We start from the raw sequence: 18,547 nt of genomic DNA, 5'->3' as shown, positions 1-18,547 counted from the left end.
ATCTTATTGATTTCTTTTGTGAGGATAAAACTATTAAGAGAAATTGATTGTACTTCACTGAACTGGCTGCAAAATCTAGAGCTAGTGGTGACATGTGTTTGGTATGTACTTCCCAGAGTGTAGACTCCCAAGGTGATAGAGTTCTGTCTGTACAAAAAGAGCTTAGAGCCAAGCACACTGACTTCCTATTCTGTGAGAGGCATTAAATTAGGTCATGTTTTAAGTTTCTTTCCATCTCTGATAGCTTATGATTTTTGTACATCTAGTGATCAGCTGTGAGGCTTGCATATATTATGAAATTAATGAATGTTTACTGAGTTGAATTTAGTTAATCACTATTTATTATTTGTCAAGTGTCATTGACTCGACACATCATTTAGCTTCTTGGAGATGATTGGTTTCTTTTAATTATTACTCTTAGGGGATGTGGAGTGATCATATACATTTCATGGTTCTAAGAATGCCTAATGATAATAGCAATGATAATAAACACAGATTGAGTGTTTACTATGTCTCAAGAATATATTAGGTATTTAAAAAGTTATTCCTTAAGGCAACTTCATGGGAGATGTACAAACATTAACCTTATAATGTTTTTATATTATAATCTTATAATATAATTAACCTTGTATCTCTTACAGCTAAAGGGATTTAGATATTAATTAACTGAATATGTTCATAATAACTGACATGAGTGATACAGCTAATAGACAGTATATCTAGAAGTTCAACTTTTCTACAAACATAGCTGCCAGATGAAGGAATTAAAATGCAGGACAGTGAGCTAAATTTGAACTTTATATAGATAATAGGTAATTGCTATAAGCGTGTCTCATGCCTCCTGCCATCAGGCTACATCTACTTCATGATGAGTGATAGCCTGTTTTAACCATCAGTTTGTAGATCCACCAGATAAAATTGGTTTATTTAAAGAAAGCATCTTCAAACAAGGCTCTTGTTTCCTGCAGTGCACTTGACATTCTATTCTGTAGGAACTGGAGCAATTTTAGTATTAATTGGCAAAAAGATATGAAATGAACAACTCCATATCAGGAAAAATAGCTTACATATTATGGTGCAAACTTCTCTCTTATCCTGTGTCCTTTACATTTGAGAATTTTGTGTATATATATTTTTTCCTTTCATGAATCTTCTTTCTGCTTCTGAGGAATTTCTATTTAAATTACAGCATGAAACAAGTTAATTTTTTTTTCTTAAAGACTCAGGTGAAAACTGAAATTATGGACATGAATTGAGTCATGCTTTTCTTGTGGATTGCTTGAGATGTGGATTTCCTTTGCTCAAGCTGGAATATCTTATGCTTGCAATGTAGGGTGGTGTTCCAGCCTCTTTGTTACAATACAAATCTCATGGATTTATTAGGGTGTTCTACTCACATCTGGGAAATGTATAGCAGGAAGTGGAAGATTTAATTAATTGGGTGGTGTATATGCTCAACACTGTTCTAATTTAATTTCTTGCACCATAAAATGGGCTAATAATAGTCTTTACCCCCACAAGATTTATTAAAATGACTCATGATGGTGGCTTTTGTAGTAAGCTTAGGACCAAGCTAGTAATGCTTAATAGCTGCTAGTACATTTAAATAGTGTATTCCAGGGAGTGTCGTTCAAGGGTTAGGAAGCCATAGCTTTATCATCCCATTTTTCTATCAAAGAGAGAAGGAAGAGTTCTAATTGAGAAGCAAGAGTTACACCAGCGAGGGCTCTGGTGTGTGTGCCACTAACTTCTTATGGATGTGGACATAACTAGTTGGAACATCATTATCCGTTCTGTCTTCTCTCAGTAAAATAAGCGTGTCCTCGTTCTCTTTAAAATGTTGTGAGGAATTAACAAGGTAATGCACATAAGATGCTTTCAATGTTGGAAAATGTTAAATGTAAAAATGTGTTGCTTTCCTAAAAGGCAGCCATTTCCACATATAGTCTGGCTGGACTGAAGTTCTCTTGTATAGTGATTCCTTTTTTTTTTTTTTTTTTTTTTGATCAGAAGTTGGTCCTTACATTCCAGAGATAGAGACTACTTGCCAAGCCAGAGCATAGACACCCTATTTACATCGTATGAGAGATATATTTGTTTTGTTAATTTTTTTTTTTTTTTGCTATAAAGTTTTTTTCTTTTTCTGATGTGGAACTTAGACAAACCTCTCTATGATTTAGTTTCTTTAGCTTTAAAATGGCCTGGGAAAAACAGTACTTCTTTCAGAGAATTTTTGTAACAGTTGGATAAAATAACATTAAGGCATTTAGCAGAACACCAGAAAACACTAAAAAGTGTTAAATATTAATTGCCATTAACATTCCTTTTGTACTCCCATCTATTTCTCAGAGCACCCTCTTGGGACCATGTGCAGCTTTAGGTTTGTATGTTCATTTTACGTTTTTGGAATCTGTAGCTATGGTTTGAACAAGCAAGGGCATCAGTAAATGGTATTTTTCAGAGAGCTCTGCCTTCCAAATCAAGGCTTCAGAATTAGGAACTTCGCCGAGCGATGGTGGTACACGCCTTTACTCCCAGCACTCGGGAGGCAGAAGCAGGCAGATCTTTGTGAGTTCTAGGCCAGCCTGGTCTCCAAAGGGAGTTCCAGGAAAGGCACAAAGCTACACAGAGAAACCCTGTCTTGAAAAACCAAAAAAAAAAAAAAAAAAAAGAAAAGAAAAAATAGGAACTTCTTCCTCACTATTTAATATAAACCAGAGGATTTATACAAAACCTAACTATATACAGTAACACTAAAAGTACATATGAATTAAAAAGAACTGTGCCCTTCACAAGAGACAAAGAAATGTGTGCACAGCTAACAAGTTTTCTAGTTTCTTAGATTTGAGCTGTACCATTGATTTTTACATTTTCAGGGTTTGAGATACTTTATATGGTTACTGTCCATATGGTTTCTCTCTGCCACAGCTTTGTGATGTGTTTGCAGTGAACATTTATGTATGTTTAATTCAATATATCTGACAAAGACTCTTGGCTAGCAAACCCAAACCCTTCTCTTTAACACAGGCAAGTTTTGTTTTCATTTTTAATATGTATGTGTGGTGTACATGTATGGATGTAGGCATGTTTGCAGGAGTATGGGCACATATGTGTGGACAAGTATGTGAAGACCAGACATTAACATCACTTGTCTTCCTCAATTGCTCTACATCTTTTCTTTTTCTTTCTTTTCTTCTTTTTCTTTTCTTTTTCAAGACAGGGTTTCTCTGACTAGTTTTAGTGCCTGTCCTGGATCTTGCTCTGTAGACCAGGCTGGCCTTGAAATCACAGAGATCTGCCTCTGAAATGCTGGGATTAAAGGTGTGTGCCACCACTGCCCAGCTTGCTCTACATCTTATACACAGGGGCAGAATATCTCATTTGAACCCAGACACCACTGATTCAACTTGTCTAGCTAGCCATCTTGATCTAAAGTCTTCCAAGTAGAGTGCTAGAGTTACAGGTGGGATAGCACATGCACCTGGCATTGACAGGGATTCTGGGAATCCAGATTCAGATCCCCATGCTTGCACGGTAAGCATTTTACCCACCAAACCATATTCCTGTCTATCCCAAGAAGTTTCTGTTTCCTTTTGAGCTTCAGGCTCCTCCTTTCTGAACTGATGGGACTGTGGCAGTTCCTTCAGTTATATTATATACTCTGAAGCCTGGTTGCTAGAGTGGGAACTAAACATTGGGTGCTATGGGGCAGAGACTGGGTGTCCACACTTGCCACTCTGCTCCTTCTAACATGTGGCACTCTCACTAAAAAAATGAAATCCCTTGGAGCATCCAGACCTTGTCTAAGACCCACCTGAAGTGGACAGCAGGCATCTGATAAAGGTTGGAAATATGATACATTTTAAAACCATTGGTAATCTCCAGCATAATTCCGTGGCCAGCATTATTCATTGAAGTCCTGCCTCTCAGCCACAGAAAGTGCAAATCAATTCCTTTTCACAGGCTAGGTTTTAAGTCATAGTCTATTAACAACTTGGGAGCATTCTTTCTCAGAAGTCAGCTCTCAGGCTACAGAGGTGGCTCACTGATAGGAGCACTTGCTGTTCTTCCTGAGGACCAGAGTTTGGTCCCCAGCACCCAGGTGGGACTGCTCACAACCACCTATAGCTCCAGTTCTAGGGGATTTGACTCTTCTGGTCATCATGGTCATCTGCATACCTATAACATACATTCATCCCCACCCCAAGCAAATTTACCAAAAAAGGAAAAATAGCTAACAAAACCTTATTTTTTTTAACCACTGAAGCAATGTTTCCTCTCATAGCATCCCAGGAACTGGTTCTTGGGACCCAATTTCTATACTATTTGAAACATGCTGTGAAAGACTTGGATTGCCATGAACTTAAAAACAACTGACTCCCCATTGTAACAAAGACATTCTGGTGGGAATATGAAAATGGTACTACCACTTTAAGAACTGTTTTGTCAGACTCTTACAAAATTATTGTATCCATTAAGTGAATCATTCTGCTATTAGAAATACAAATATATGTCCATCTAAAACTTTCACCTTTATATATAGTTTTATTTATACTAGCCCCAGACTTGAAACAATAGAAGTGTCCATCACAGACTAGTGGGAAATTATAGCATGTCAATAAAATAGAGTATTCTTTATTAGTAAAAAGAGCCAAAGCATCAGAACACACAAGTAGTCCAGGTTAACCTGAAGGGCTTTATGTGAAGTGAAAGAACTCTTAAAATTAAAAAAAAAGTCCATGCAGAATGATTTCACTGCAGTAAGACTCTAATATTAATAAGACTTTAATATCAAGCTAATCCATAGAGATCTGAAGGGAGGGTTATCGGGAGGATTGATTGCAGTGGCTCATGCGGAGAATCTTGGAATGACAAAAATATTCTTTGGGGGTTAGAGTGATGGCTCAGTCAAGAAAGAGCTGCATATGCATAGGGATTCAGTTTGTCTCCCATATACACCATAATACACACACACACACACACACACAAATGTTGGGCATGGTAGCATGGGCTTATGATCCCAGCACTAGGGAGGCAGAGACAGGCAGATGCTTGCTGACTTGCTTGGCCAGCCAGCTTGGCAAGCTCTAGGCTAATAAGAGGCCCTGCCTCAAATAAAACAAGGTGGACAGCTTCTGAAGGACAAACCCTGGCCTCCACATATATGTACACAATATGCATAGGAATCTGCACACACATACAGCTACATGAATAGACATACACACAGACACTCTCTCACACATACATATACACAAAAGACTCTTTGTTTTAATTAAAGTGTTATTTTCAAAATATACATGTTGTTGTTTGTTTTTGCTCTTTACTCTTTTGGAGAACCCACCACCCAGCTCCCAAATAAATCACACATGGAGGCTTGTTTTTAATTATAAATGCCTGGCTTTAGCTTGGCTTGTTTCTTGCCAGCTTTTCTTAACTTAAATTATTCCATTTATCTTTTGATTCTCGACTTTTACCTTTTCTTATTTCTGTAATCTTACTTTCAGTCTTACTCCATGGCTGGTTGTGTAGCTAGGTGGCTGGCCACTGGAGCCCTCCTCCTTCTCTGGCTACTTCTTTCTTTTCCCACGTTTCTCTTTCTATATATTCTTCCCACCAACCAGCCCTGCCTATCCTTTCTCATGCCTTGCTATTGGCCATTCAGTTCTTTATTAGACCATCAGATGTTTTAGACAGGCACAGCAACACAGCTTCACAGAGTTAAACATATGCAACATAAACAAAAGTAATACACCTTAAAATCATAATAATATTCCTCAACATATATGTTTCAAAATGCATATAAATATGTACTTATAATGGGTTTTCTTTTTATATGCATTGTACATTTATAAAATTGATTTTTAAAAGAATTCAAGTCTCAAAGACACCATAAGCACAGATTCAAACATTTTGACTGGGTAAGGTTAATACTTATCACATATTTTTTATCAGATGGTTAAGAGTTTCAATAAATGGTAGGGATATCAAGCAGAGATTTAAGCACAAGATCTGAGTAAACTGAAGCTGTGAACATGGAAGATAACTCATGGCTTCTCACTACACTGTGTTCCAATAAAGCAGATACAGAGGTTGCTAAATCCTTAAAGAATAAGAAACAGCTTCACAGTGTCCCAAATCCATCAGTCTTATCCTAGATAAAGCATGTTATTGGTTCACAGAGTTTGCCCAAAGTTAGCCTGATGTAAAGAACATTTTGGTTTTTAGTAACTCATTCTTGTTTTTTATTAGGAAAATCTGGTGCCTTTACCACATGATATACATTATTTAACTTTGGTTAATGTGGGGAATGGTATCTTGAGCAATCAATCAGTTAAACCCAAGCAAAGCAAATGATGAATGGCTGTGAACTATGCTATTGAGGAACAGTGTGGAGAATTAGGCTTAGATTCTAGGGATGTTACTTCTAGGGGGTATTGCCTCATCTCCACAGAAGTCAGTTTACACACTTGTTAAATAGGAACAAAATACACAGTCATCAACCTTAATGAGGATTGAAAGAGATGACTATGGCTTGAGCACTGTAATTATGGCACAGAATAGGAGAGGTGATTTTCTTTGTGTTGATATTAGGAAACAATGGGAATTTATTAACAGGAAAAATAGAGAGAGGAAGGCAGACTGTGACTGTGGTATATTCAGATTGGGGAAAAATTCATTAGGTTGCAAATATGCTAACAGTATGACATTTTCATATAACTTTTACCTCTTTGAAACAAAGACCTGTCCTCACTGTCTGAGAAGTAGAGACAGATTGGGAGCAAGGAACTTGGAAGGACGTTTGCTTGATAATCCACTCCCTGACAGACATCTTTTGACAGGGAGATCAAAGGCTAAAAGGAAACTTGCCTGCCAGGGCTTCTGATAGATAAGGGTCTAAAGGTTCTTTGGGGATTTTGCTCTTCTCTAAATAGAAGCCTTCCATCTGTCGGAGATGGAAGTTTTCTTCTCAAATGTGAAGATACGGTCAAGATTATATTAATTACTGATAGGAAAATCTAATTTCCTATTAAAAGTTAACTGCAAGCTGTTCTGGCTGTATTTTTAAAATCCCGACTTGTATCAATCATTCATGTTTGGAAATGTATTAATTGATGCTCCTGGTTAGCACCTTGAGTAAAAATGGCTCCTCTGATAATTTAACCAAGTAGGGAGGGTTACAGCAGCCCATTCCTGTCACCTGGGGGTGGCAGGAAGAATGACTGGGAAGTCAACCCTGACTCACTACAGTTAAAGTGGCACAAATGCATATCTACTGGGAAAAGAAGCCACCACCTGGGAAGAAACTGGATGTCAGAAGAAACTGGAGTGTAAATGGACAGAAATATGAACAGAAGGGCAATGTAGTTGGCTATGATATAGCTAAGTCACTAAGAACAGCTTTCTTTTTGACTTCCCAGACTGAGGATTGAAGGCAGGTTAGGCAGGCACTCTAACACTGACCTGTGTCCCCCACCATTATTTATTTTTCATCTTGGAGGCAGAGTCTTGCTAAGCATTTCAGGATGCCCTTAAGCTTGCTCTGCAGTCTAGGCAGTCCTTTAAGTTATAATACTCCTGCCTGAACCTCCTGGATATCTGAGAATACAGGCCTGTAACTGCAAGCATAGGCCCCATGGTCTCTTCTGAAGCCATGGCACACCACTTTTGGGGAGAAAGCAGCCACAGGCATTGCACAGACAGCATTATTCTTGTCACCATAAAACTTTGTTTATGTGCACTGAAATTTGAGTTTCTTATCATCTTTATGTGTCACCAGTTCTTTTCAATCATTTAAACAAATAAAAACCATTCATAGCTTTCAGGTAATGCAAAAACAGAAAGTTGTATTCAGCTTCCTTCTGAGGAACCATGCTTGTTTATAGAATACTTTGCAGTACTTTGTGATTCTCAGCCTTGACCCTCATATTTCAAATATGGATCCACGATGGATAATATTTATGCTCTGCCCTGAATTTAGTGCATTATTGTAGTTGTTCATATAGTTTCATACCACAATCAAAGAAAACAGCACTGTTGTTTATCCATATTATCAGAGGCAGAACCTAAAAATTCTCTGTATTAAATAACTTGACCATGGTTACACATCTAGGATGACACAGGGATATGCATTTGGTCTCTTGGTGGCTAGAGTCTCACATCTTTCTGAAGGTGATAGAGTGTAATGAATGGTGTAGTGTCACCCTTAACTTCTGTGGGAAGTATCATTCACACCCTTTAGTTATCAGACTCATGGATCTGTCACCTTTCACCAAAGACTGTGATCATTTGCCCTTCCCAGCTGAATTTTCAGTGATGCTCAGCAAGTTGCTCAGAAAACTTTCTACTTTACTGCAACATCAAGGGACTATTTTTCAAGGGTCTTTGGGGTCTCACTATCAGGCATTAAGGGAAGTCAAGGCAGGAACCTAAGACAGGAACCTGAAGCAGAAACCACAAAGGAACACTGATTGCTTGTTCACTAGAGCTCATACTTAGCTTCCTTACACAGCCCTGGGCCAGGGAATAGTGTTACCCACAGTGAACTGAGCCTTCTTATGTCAATCAACAGTCAAGACAATGTCCCCTGCACATGTCTACCTGCTAATCTGAGCTGAGTAAGTGGATAATTTGAGACTCTTTTCCCAGGTGGGTCTAGGCTTTGTCAAGTTGGCAGTTAAAGTTAATGAGCAGAGGTGATACTAATATCACTGTCTTTGTACTTGGTTCACCCTTGAATAATATCTACCTACTAAATCAAGGAAAGAATATTTAAATGAATGCCAGGAGATCTGTTGTCCTCTCCTCTTTCTGTCAGTCTAAGCAAGTTGCTTGATATTTGTAGGTTTGAACACAGAATGTATTGATGGAGTTTGTGAGATTGGTATGTACACAAGTATTTCCCAAATGTCTATAATCACAAAACAAACTCCTGATAAGGTTAGTCCATTGCCCTCTACTTGAAGAAATATCTGCCTTATGCACTGGGAATTATAAAAATAAGTAAGACTTATTTATACTCTCATGAAGTATAATGCAGCCATAATATGGCATGAACAGACTTGAAATAGTAACTATGAAGAGAAAACTATAAGATGTAAAATAATAACAGTCTTAATATGATACAGTACACACAAACAAAAAATAAGAAAAGTAATGGAGGCTAGAATAATCAGAAGAGCATATTTTTATCTAGATAGCAATGTTTAGTCCTTGTAAGTTTTTCACTAAAATGAAGAGAAAGTAAAATGCATTTCTGAAAAAAAAAGCTATTAGAAAAATTTTGAAATGCATTTAGCCTGAAGAGTGACAGGTGATGTAGCTTATGGCCTAGTGTTGAACAATGCAGATAATGGTTTTACATAACATACTTTATTAGAGTTAAGTATGCTCCCTGAGCCTATTGCATGGAGGATCAGCAATAAAATAGCATCACTAGTCATATTACTCAGAATTTTTTTTTCATGTAATTCTTTCAATAACTGGATGCCTCTGAGCTTGCTAGGTTGTAAATGACAGACATTGAAAAGATACTCACAATTGAAGAATCCATGGGTGGGTTGACTTGTGTCCAGCTACACCAAATTGTTCAGTCAATGTCTTAGGATTCTGTCATCATATCTCAAGCAAAACTTCTCTTGCAGTAAGGAAGATGACCCTCTGCAAACCCAGGCTTATTCCTATATATAGCAGCCAAGGCTGAAGAACTGTTCTTCAAAGGCATCTCAGTGAGAAAGGTTCCAGACAGGATTATTTTTGACCCAACTTGAACTGTATGCTAACCCCTGAGCCAATCACCAATGCTAGTGATATTGGGTACACTAGTTGACCAGGCCTATGTCAAAGCTACCCATGTGAATGTGAACATTCTGGCTGGCCCATTTGTATTCTCTTGCACACATTGTTCATTGGAAGGAGAGACACCATTATTAGCACAAAGAACAAAAGAAAATTTTTGGTAGGGAAAATAGATCGATATTATGGCATTGATGTTAGTAAATTATTATCAGCTCCATCTTTCAGAGAAGAAACTGAGTCTTGAAGAAGTTAGAGATTCTGGTCAAGATCAGATAGGTAGAGAAGTAATTGACTCAGATTCTCACTCAGTCTTGTTCTGCAGAAATTGCTGTGACCACTGGGCTTTTTGATGGCTTCTCTTTAATGTTCATTCCTCTGCAGTGCTTACTACTCAGGACTATGGCATCCTGTTCATTCATGGCATGTTTCAATAAGTAGTAGAGGTGAATCTTTAATTCTATCCCCTTCCTATCTAAATGTTTTTCCTGTGTTTGGGCAATTGGCTAACTATAGATCTCAAGTCTCACTGGAGAAGCTCAAGATGTCTGGAAGTTAATTTTGCACTCTGACTACACTGAGGCACAAACATATGAGCTAATTTCCAGTCTACATTTACACAGACTCATAATGAAGGGTGAAGAGTCTCTGAGACGCCTGTCATGCCATACAGGTGGTACTTATACCAATGTTATATTCTTAGAGTTCTAGGGACAATTGGTGGTCATGAACTCACTGTCTGGCCTGACTATATATAACAAGAAGTGGGTATTGTCTGTTTGGGTGATGCTCCTAATGAAGTCATAACTGACTCTGTTACCCTGATCATTTGGTAACACCCCAACATCTTTCTAAGAAATGATTTTCTGCTTAAATTGACTGGAGTTGCTTGAAACTGAGAACCTCATCTAACATAGAGCAGAGAGAATTATTGGTTGTCTATTCTTAAAGTGATATTTTATTTGTGCTGAAGTGTAATTTTATTTGTATATTAATAAATAAAGTTGCCTGGGGGTCAGAGCTAAATAGTTAGCCATTTAGAAGAAGTCTGGCAAGTGGTAGCACATGCCCTTAATCTCCATTACATGACAAACAGATCTCTGTGTATTCAAGGACACAGCCAGCATGGAGACACACGCCTTTAATCTTAATACCAACCATAGAGACCTGGAGGTCTGAACAGACAAGCAGTGAAGAGGAGGTCATTGGTTGGGTTTACAACCAATGAGAAGGCAGAACAGAAAGTCAATAAAAAGACAGACACACAGAAAGTAGGCCTCTTTCTGAGGGGAAGGACAGCAGGAACAGCGAGGGGTAAGAAAGTGGTCTCAGCTTTTAGCTATTGCTCTCTAATCTCTGGGCTTTTAACTCTGCATTTGGCTCTGTGTTTCTTATTTAATAAGAATTACATCTATGTATTCTCTCCTATGATGCTAAAGAGATTGAACCTTTGTAAACAAGATTGACAGTGTGTGTGGTCTTCACAGCTCCTCCTGCCTCTCCTTTCTCCCTTCCTGGTCTCCCATTTTCTAGAGACCTTCACTATCTGAGGATGATGTTTGGACCAGTCAGAGGTGCTGTAGCGATCATCCACTGAGTCTATTGAATTCTATTCCTGGTTTCCCTTCCTTCTGGGAATCCCTGTGTTCCTCTGTACTCAAGATTCTTTCATTCTGCCTGAAAGTATTTTCCAGAACTTGCAATTAAGAATAACTTTGATTCTGACTCCTCAAGTTCAAACACAAATGCATAGCACAGCAAGAACAGACCTGGCCTTGAACACATTCATGAACTCAACACCAAGCTCATTATGAAGGATGTGACTTGCATCAGTGGCCAGCTTTTCCCTTCTAGGGAATTAGAATGGATGCCCTTTTAGATGGAGGTTCACTCCCAATAACATATAGGAGTTAAGTCCAAGCCTCCAAGAGATATGAGCCCAAACAACTTTGTAAGGGACTTGACCTGAAATTGTATATTTATTTGCAGTTTGCCAGAGTAAAAACGCTTAGTTTGGGGAGCTGCTCCAGACAATATAAGCTAGTAGAAGAGGCAAGGAAGAGTTGTATTAGGAGAGATTTGGGGAGGTACGTCTGTGTTTCAGCCTCCCTCCTGAGAATATCCCCCTTTGGTTTGGGCATTCTGGAAGTCAGACTTAACTGAGCCATGTCAACTCAATTTAAATTTTTTTTAAGAAAAAGATTAAAAGTAGTCCCTGAGGTATTTAAAGACATTATTCTTTGAGGATACAGATCACTATCTCAGCTTCCACATTAGCATTTCAATATAATACTTGTTTCTTTCCCCATTTCACTTTTTTGTTTTCCATGAACAAAATTGGGTGAGGAATATGCAGAAAAGCAAAAATTTAAACAGTAACCTTACACTATTGAATGGAGAAAGCATTGCCTAGTTCATGCAAATGATAATTCTAAATTGGACCCAGGCACCTGCCTTTTTCTTTCTAATGTTAACAGTAGAATCAAAATATCTGTAGCCTTACGGTCAGCAAAAGGATGTAAGTTTTCAAGCCAGCTATCTAAAATATGAACATTGAGAAACAGTCACTGGACTGGAGTAATGGCTCAGTGGTTAAAAAAAGCACTGGATACTCTTTCAGAAGACTCAGGTTCTATTCCCAGTACCAACGTGGCATCTCACAAACACCTGTACCTCCAGTTCCAGGGAATCTGAGGTCCTCTTCTGGTATCCACAGGCACCAGGAATGTGTACCGTGCACAAACATGCAGGCAGGCAGGCACGCACACACATGCACGTGTACACACACACACACACACACACACACACACACACACACACATAATAAAAATATTTTTTTTAAAAAAGAAACATTTACTGATTATCCATCATGGATTAGGCAGAATACTAGACACTGGGATTATAAAAAAGAAGAAATTTCACCTCTCACTTAAAGGAACTCTTAGGTCAGAAGAGAAGAATAGATCTGGACTTGATTTCAAAGCAATTCTATTAGCTTCCATTTATTCAGCATTCATCTTATGAAAAGACCATATATCACCTCATTTAATCCTATCTAGGATTCTGGCGTAAGTTCTACCATCCTGTTCACCTTCTGTCTAAGGAAGCTGAGGCTTCCAAAAGTCTCTTCTCCCATGTCAAACAGTAGTTTAGGTGGGTCTGGTTTCTGTCTATTAAACTACTGTTAAATGTAAAAAAAAAAAAAAAAAAAAAAAGATTTAATTTATAGCCTTAAAAGGGGAAGGAGGGTTGTAAGCTAGAGAAATGGCTCAGCAGTTAAGAGCACTTGTTCTTTCAGAGGACCCTGGTTCAGGTCCCAGCATCGACTGCAGTTCAAGGAGATCTCATATACTCTTCTGACCTCTGTGGGCATCAGGCAAATATATAGTGTACACACATTCATGTAGACAAGACACTCATATACACAAAATAATTCTTTTAAAAATATTTATTCTTCTCTCATATATTACACCCTGACCACAGTTTACCCTCCTTTTACTCTTCTCAGTTCCCCGCCACATGCCCACCTCTCCCCCCCCCCCCCCCCCGACATCCAGTTCTCCTCCATTTCCCCTCAGAAAAGAGCAGGGCTCCCAGGGATATTAACCAAACACAGCATAATAAGTTACAATAAGACTAGGCACAAAACTTTCTATCAAGGCTGGACAAGGCAACTCAATGGTAAGAAAAGGGCCCAAGAGCAGTCAAAAGAGTCACAGACACCCTCCATTCCCACTGTTAGGAGTCCCACAAGAAGACCAAGGTATACAACTATAACATATATGCAGAGCATCTTGCTGAGACCCACACAGGCTCTGTGATTGCATAAAACAATTCATAAATGTATCTTTTAGAGGGTTGCTGCTGTCTGGGGGTTCATTTTTGTAGAGAAGAATTGGGTAAGAATGTAAAAAGCTTGTAGAAATCGGCATCATACAAAATGCAAAGGAATAAAGTATAAGGCTCCAATGACAATGATTGTATCTGTTTAGAAAAATGAAATCTGATCTCTTGAATGGCAGATGCTGTGGGATGTTTTTCTGTATGCTGTGAATATGTGTTGCTCTGATTGGTTGATAAATAAAGCTGCTTTGGCCTAAGGCAAAGGCAGCTTAGAGGCAGGCAGGAAATCCAAGTAAATATATGGAGAAAAGAAAGGAGAGAGAGGAGAGACATCAGCATTCACCAAAGGAGCAGCAAGATGCCAGTAGACCAGTCACGGCCTGCTGACAACTTGTAGATTAATAAAAATGGCTTAAGTTATAAGAGCTACCTAGCAAGAAGTCTGCCATAGGTCATACAATTGGTAATTATTATAAGCCTCTGAATGATTATTTTATAGGCAGCTGCAGAAATGGATAAACGTAGGACTGAGGGGCCAGGAGGGACCAGAGAAACACCCGGCTACATTTGGTGCCCAATGTGGGGCATTGATCCACATAGGCCTAAGAAAGCTTAAAGATTCAGAATGCACAGAAAGAAAGCCATGCTGGGCTTCATAGTCTCATAGTCTCATGCCAGCAGTAGCACATAGACTCATCTCCTGACAGCTGCCTGCAAGATGGAGCTGGCCACCAACTGCCATGAGCTAAGTTCATGTCAGATTCCCATCTTGGTACATATATGTATCTCCAAGCTGCACAAGATGCTGCATGGTGGATTTAGCTTTAGTAAAGAAAATTAAAAGGTTTCTGGGGTATGCATCGCTTGATGGAGAAATGGACCCACTGCCTCCCAGAGTCTGGTGGTGTGCATGAGTCCCCAGAGCTGACAATAAAGGTACCTCTACCATGTTAGGAAGCTGAGGTGGGCAAAGTCAGCAGCCAAAGCTGCTGTAGTTTAGCAGTTTAAAATCTCTCCTCGTCAGAGAAGGATTATAGATTCACAATGAGACTGATTCAGATGGAGTAAAAACTGAACAGTTTACAATGTGTGTAAAAGAGGTATGTAGGCTTGAGAGAGAGAATAGAAAGGACATAGATAGTCATAAAAATAAATTCTTAAAAATAAAATAATATATAAAATATAATAAGCAAATTAGAGATGGAAATCACACAGAGAGTCTGGATTATATTGTTTTCGGGGTTTTTAACTGCAGAGAGATATTTGATTGTAGAGGCTACCAAGTTACACCAATATGCATATTTTAAAGTTATCTTGACTTGAAAATTTAGGTCTAAGGATACGTTGCTTTGGAAAAGAAGTTCTGCTTTTGTTTTCGTAGAAGATGAGAACCTGTGGATTGCTTTCAGGCTAAGGTGGTTTGATCAGCCAAGACCCCCTGAAAGGTCTCCATTGACACCATAGCCCAGATGATCCAACATTCATAATCATCTTCAAAGCAACTGGCTGAGACAGGTGGAAATAGTTCATTGGATAGAGATGGGTGTCTAATAACACCAAAACCTATACAATCAGATTATAAAATGTTCACTACCTTGCATTTCCTGAGGTGATGACAACATTAACATTCTGCAATGCATTTATTGAAACTGGGATCATGGAAGAGCAAACCAGGCAGACCCAGAACAGGCAGTGTTCATTCCTGTCCTATTCACGGTGAGATAACCAATGGCAGGGACAAGTAAGGCATTCCAGGACCAAACCAAAACCAAAGCACCTTTTTCTGTTTATCTTCATTCCCGAACATGGTTACTCTTAAATGTGACACCATGACTCTCATTCGGGCTGAGTCTTTGGGTAGAGAGCCACTCTGTCATCTTGTGGGCCAGGGTATTTTCCTATTCCTCCTCAGTGAGGCAGTGGACTTCTGATTCAACAGGAGGTACTTTCAAAGGTCACCTGAAGGGTTTTGCATCTGAGAAAGCCATCACAAAAATCCATCTCTCCTATTTCAAAACTCAAAGCAATTTTTGTCTTTGTATAAGATGCCACTGACCCACCCCTGAATATTGGGAATAATACCCTGCTTGACTGTTTATATGCCGCTCTCAACTACCACTCCCAACAGTCGCTATTTGAGGAAAAATGAGATGAATATTTGTGGATATATTGTCACTTAAACATGTAAATATTCATCACCATTAACTACAAGTAAAATTACTGTAGTAAGACGTCAATCTGTGGGTGCAAGAATGATCAAGAACTTGGAGATTTTTGGTCAGTTTCTCCTTTTTCCTTCTATTTGATGGAAAGTCATGATGTGGTACTATGGTAGTTTGAATGAGAATGGCCCCTAGGGCTCAGTTATTTAAATCCCCTAACCTCTAGTTCTTGGGGATATTTGGGAAGTTTTAGGAGGTCCAGCCTTGTTGGTGGAAGCACATCCATGGGAGTGGACTTGGAGAATCTGTAGCCTCATGCTTCCTTCAGTTCTCTTTCTCTACCCCATGACTCTGACTAAGGATGGAAGTGCTGAGCTTCCAGCTCCAGCCACCAAGCCTGCCTGCTGCCTTGCCTTCCCATCATGAACTCCCTGGAACTGTAAGCCCCAATACACTCCTTCCATAGGTTGCTTTTGTTGATGGTGTTTTATTACAATATAAAAGTAATCAATACAGCATACATTATCCAAACAGTATTTGGAGACTGGGGGTATTGACAAGGAGGTGGTAGAATTCCTGATAAGCGTGATTATGATGGTTTCTTCATTTGAGTTGGCTTTATAGTTTGTTCAGAATGATCCCTAGGTTATTCTTTAACCAATGTAAATATGTTGTACCACACTTTCTTCAGCATCAGGGAGGAAGGCCCCTTTATTTGGGATGGTGGGGGAAAAAAAAACTTGACCTTGGACATGCTGTTTTGATTAATGTTATGTGATTTACTAGAAGAAAAAAAAAGCATTCAGATTACAAAAACATAGATTTATTTGAGAAAAAGATGCATTTTTGTGGAATTTCTTTGAGGCAGGGTCTCAGTATATAGACTTGGCTGGCCTGAACCTTGCTGTATAGACCAGACTGGTCTCAAATCACAGAGATCCACTTGCCTTTGCTTCCCTAGTTTTGGGATTAAAAGTTTGTGCTACCATTCCTGGCTCTGCAGTCATTCATTTGCTGAGATATCTCCTTGATAATGTTTTGGATGGACAACCAAGGTCTTTTCACTTGATAAAAAGACAGGGAGGATGCCTGCACAGTTCATGGAATTCATCTGGACCATGATACCACCACAGGGTGAACAGAGAAGCACATAATACAGGCCTCAAGGACTGCACTGGGTCCCTTTTCATTTGGCAAAGTGAATGCATTGTTAGCTGCCTCTGATACAGATTTCCCCCGAGGTACATGGACTACCTTGTACTTGGATGAAGACATATGCTCAGGACTTGTTTAGGAAATTCCCTTAGCACCCAACAAAAGAAATCATAAATGAATGAATGCCTTTTGCACCTCCACTCCCTAGTCACTCCTCATCCTTAGAAGGGTGTCCTGGAAAAGAAAAAAAACCTGGACTATATTGGATTTTAATAGAATATTTGAACCAATCAACCATCAAGCAGAATAGCAACCAATCAATTAATTAAGGGAAAAACCAAGCACAGATTCATCAAAGCCACTATTTTGCTTCCTAATTACTACTCATAATCACTGTGCTGGGTGTTTTTTCCTCCAAATTCGTCAAGGTCTGATTTAATTGTCATAAAAAAGCCTGAATAGAAAATTAACATTGTGAGACATTCCAGGCACATTGGTTCAGAGCAGAAATGATGAGGCTTGCCTTCCTTCTCAGGTGAGGGCAATCAAAGTTTCTGATCGGTTTGGGATAATTTGTGTATCAGCTCTTGTGGTCTGCATTACTTGTCATAAATTGGAGTGGTCTGTTGGGGGAGGCCCCATGTTTTCTTTTGTAATCACTGCATGGATCAGCTCTTTCCCAATCATAGCTGTAGTATGTTGGCTGATGTTTGCTAGCTTGTATTGCTCAGGTTTTTCAAAGACTGCTTCTTTGGTTGAATGAAGTTGTGCCAATTCACATAGATACATTTGTATGCTTGAATGACTGATGGGGAAATGTAAATTTGTCACTGTATATGAAAGAGTTTCTCTCTCTCTTTTCCTTCCTTCCTTCCTTCCTTCCTTCCTTCCTTCCTTCTTTCTTTCTTTCTTTCCTTCATTCCTTCATTCCTTCTCTTTCTTTCCTTTTCTTCCTTTTCCTCCCTCCCTCCCTTCCTCCCTCCCTCCCTCCTCCCTCCCTCCCTTCCTTCCTTCCTTCTGTGGATGAAAAACCTTAAGAAATCATCAATGCTGCCTTTCTAATATCCTCTTCCATCACAGTCTCTTCTTGCCTGAGGCACTGACTGGCCTGAGTCCTGAGTGCCAAGATGTCCCACACTAGGTAGGGAACAGAGACTTGCCTCTGGTTCCTCTCCCTCCACTCCTGCTGGCTTTTTCTCCACAACCCATTCTTTATTCTGAAGCCAAGGTGATGCCTCACAATCTAAGTATCGTCACATATTTTCCTTTGCTTATATCCTCTGTGGCTCCCTATTATATTTAAGAAAAATCCCAAAGCCTTATGGCTAAAAGGCCATAAATGATACTCTCTTTCTTTGACTGTCTCTGCCTCTGTCTCTCCCTGAGTGTGAGTAACTTATACTGTTGCTCTGACTTCCATCCCTCACCAAAAATGTAAACACACACACACACACACACACACACACACACACACACACACACACACACACCCCATGTTGAGCTTTAGCCATGAGAACTTGGGAGAACATGAGACGAATGAACACAAAGGACCTGCTAAGTGCTTTGCTCTGTCACTTAAACTCTTCCCAAAACTG

This window comes from Onychomys torridus, chromosome 8 (assembly GCF_903995425.1).
Source record: "Onychomys torridus chromosome 8, mOncTor1.1, whole genome shotgun sequence".
Lineage (NCBI taxonomy): Eukaryota > Metazoa > Chordata > Mammalia > Rodentia > Cricetidae > Onychomys > Onychomys torridus.
The sequence above is the reverse complement of the archived record's forward strand: the minus strand, read 5'-3'. Positions refer to the sequence as shown.